The sequence below is a fragment of the Amblyomma mixtum genome, chromosome 5 (assembly GCF_055824585.1).
Source record: "Amblyomma mixtum isolate Tamu chromosome 5, ASM5582458v1, whole genome shotgun sequence".
Classification (NCBI taxonomy): Eukaryota; Metazoa; Arthropoda; class Arachnida; order Ixodida; family Ixodidae; genus Amblyomma; species Amblyomma mixtum.
In genome coordinates, this window is record NC_143016.1 from 18952469 (window position 1) to 18955779 (window position 3311).

Genomic DNA, 3311 nt, shown 5'->3' on the forward strand with positions numbered 1-3311 from the left:
GTAAAACCAGCTTAGCGGTTTGTGTGATGCTTGACGTTGAGGGTGACCTTGGGAAAATCATAAATAAATAAATAAGCATTGCTGCGACTGGGATTCGAACCCTCGGCGGCGCAAACAGATCAGCTTCGCTGGCCACTGCACGAGAGACGCTACTTTGTATGCCGCGAAAGTCGTGCACAATGAAAAGGCAGAAAACAAAGAATTGTTTTTAAAACAGCAGCCCGGTTCTGTAGAACATTGGTGCTACACAGAAGTATTAATCAGCATCAGCGCGTTATTCCTTTGAGGGTTTCTTTGTATAACAGCAGCGGTATTATAAGCTTTCAGGTGGTCAGACATCAGCACGAGATGAGTATTCCGCAAAATCGAGCCGAATGTTACGGTAAAAGAAGCATTATCGCTAAAATGACCACGTGAATAGGCGTGGCTGCACGAAACCAACAAACGGAAACCGACTGGCCAGCATTTGATTTGTACTGCATCGATATGACTTATTGTTCTGCACAGCTTTGCATCTGCATATATGTTCGTTTTACCGGGATTTCTATGACTTCGTGTTCGGTCATTTCCGGCTATTGGTGCAGAAGTTTCAGTGGTGCCAATAACGGCGGCAACACACCCGCCGCGAGACGGCTTCGGAATATTGGCGACTGCACTGTTTTACGGTGGCTGAACCTCACCGTGTTATCCTGCGACAGTTGATGGATTCGGTGTGGTGGTTCCTTGCCGATAAAGTCAATGTCGTGACTTGGATAGACTATATAAAGGAAAACAGAGTCATAAAAGCGAAAATTAAACGATCTGAGACGCATTGCAAAGCAGGAGAGTGGCACATGTGATCCACCTTGAACAGTTACGCGGGCGCTGCCTAGAGTTAGCGCCACGCTATGTCTTCACGCCCAATATCGCTCTTCGTGTGAACATACGTCTCTGCCTTGTTAGATGCTTGCCGCCTGGATAAAATTTGCACGTGCACTTTCGTGCTGGATAGTTGTCAGGCTTTGAAGAATGTATTAAGGCGGAAGCCTTTAATGTCTCATCGTTGTAAGCAGCAGCTGTCGACAGAAAATGTCACGCTTTTCAATTGGTGGAAACGGTCGTGACGTCAAGTGCGCGAATTTCAAACGGGGCCAATTGTAGTTTGGCTAGTAACCATGCAACCAATTGAAGGGATCGTATAGTGATGCTCCAAGTTAGTGGGACTGAGCTTAGTTAATTGCTTAATTACCCAATTAGCCTAATTATCTTTACTAGTCAGGCCATATAAATAAATACAACCGATTAAGAAATTGATCGCGCTCAGGAATCGAACCCCGGTCTTCGGCGTGAGAGACGAGCATGCTATCCACTCCGCCATGCCAGCTCGATGGTTTGGAATGAACAAAGGCGCGTCTAGTGAATACGGTGTCTTCACTCACTCTCAACCTCCTCCATTCCCTTCCGGCGAGGTTTAGGTGTCAACCGACAAATGAGAGACAGATACATTTCCTTTCCTCAAAAACCAATTTACCGACGAGCGAGGCGTAGAACCGAATGGGCGATGGCGTTCTATGGACTCCTTGGCAGCGTTGCAAGACGCTGTCGCGTTCCACTCTTAGGGGCGAAGCTTAACATCTTAACCACACATCAGTGACCACACTTTAGGTCAAAAAAGTGCCCCCCTGAATTTTGTAACACAGTTACTGCGTAATTTCCTTTCCTCAAATACAATTTTCGTTTTCTTCATTACGGCTCCTCTTTATCTATCTTATTTCACTCCCACTTCCTCCCTTCTTCTACGGTGCTGTTCAGGTGTCCACCGAGATGGCAGAGAATTACTGCGCCATTTCCTTTCCTCAAAAAGCGTTGCGTTCAAAGTGCAAGGCATCGCGCCGAACGGGTGGTGGCGTTCCGTGGACTTCCTGGCAGCGCTACAACGCGCTGTCGCGTTCCACTCCTAAAGGCGAAGCTTAAGCGTCATTAATTAGCAGTTAATAGTATTCGGACATCAATCAGTAATTAACCATTAATTATTGATTTGTCATAACTTAGTAATTAGTACTCAATTACATGTGACGCCACCAGTGCCACAGAAACAGCGAAGGTGGTGCGGAAAACGCTTCCGCCTCTACCCACTTTAGACAGTCAAAGTGCCGCCTGAATTTTTATTTGAAGGCCACTTCTGCGCCCAAATGAAAACATTTATGCAGCGCAAATTGTACCCATGGCACTGGTGCTAATTATGCCTACATGCTCTCAAACCATGTCGGCTGCGAAATGGAATGGACTGCTTTCTATAGATTTAACGTTCGTCAAATCTTCCCTGGTGGATGAGACTTGCTGGCAGAAACAAACATAGCTGCAGCTATTTTGGCTGCGTTAAGTTTATTGTCTTTGTTCCCTTGATTGCCTTATTTTAAAGTAAACCGCAATGAATATTGCAAAGAAATTCCGCCCCATATGTGCCCATATTTCTTATGAGGTTTCTGATTCCTCATTTATTTCATGGAAACCAGCACTTGTATAATGGACTTGGGAAAATATATCGACAGCATGAGCAATATTCAAAGTAACTGTAGATTTCCCAGGACTTCATTTGTGAAGCAAACAAAGCATTAGATTGGTAGTCCCAGAGCTGCATATGTGAAGCATGCAAAGCGTCAGATTGGTAATGGGTCAAATGAGATTCTAGCAGGTTATGCTTGGGAAGGGCACTGCGCTGACCAAAATCACTCAGTCACTCAAATCAAGAAGAGCACAGCTGCGGCACGGAGGTTCCAGTGAAAGGTTCGCGCCATACATGACCTCACATGCTGCTCCGCCCAAGCTACCACACTGGGAGCAGAGGGCAGCCCCTGGCATATCCTAAAAGCAACAGAAGAAAAGAATTTAGCCTCGCATCTCATTCATTCTCTGCTATAGGCACATTTGAACACCGTCTGCCTTGGCTCTGCTTTTCCGGGAGCAAGGAGGTTAACACAAAGCCGTCTGGGTCGTCGGTGAAAGATTGTCGAAGACGACAGCGGCAGCGGGAATCAACGGAGGCCGATCTTTTGGCTAAGAGACAGAAAGAATTGAAAGCACGCAGGCAGTATGTGCAGAGAAGACGCGAGCAAGACACCGATGAAGACATGGGATGGGTGCTTACAGAGAGCGAAAAATGGTATAAGGTCTGACTGAAGTGCTGCGGGGAGAAAATTCCTCACCTGTGAGTTTGTGGAGAAGCCGTTTGGGTTTCGTGCTCTGTGTGTCACAGACTTTGGCATCAATGGTCAGTAACATTAGTAAGTGCAGCTATTGCAAATTTTTCCATCGTTGGCCAAGCTTTCCCT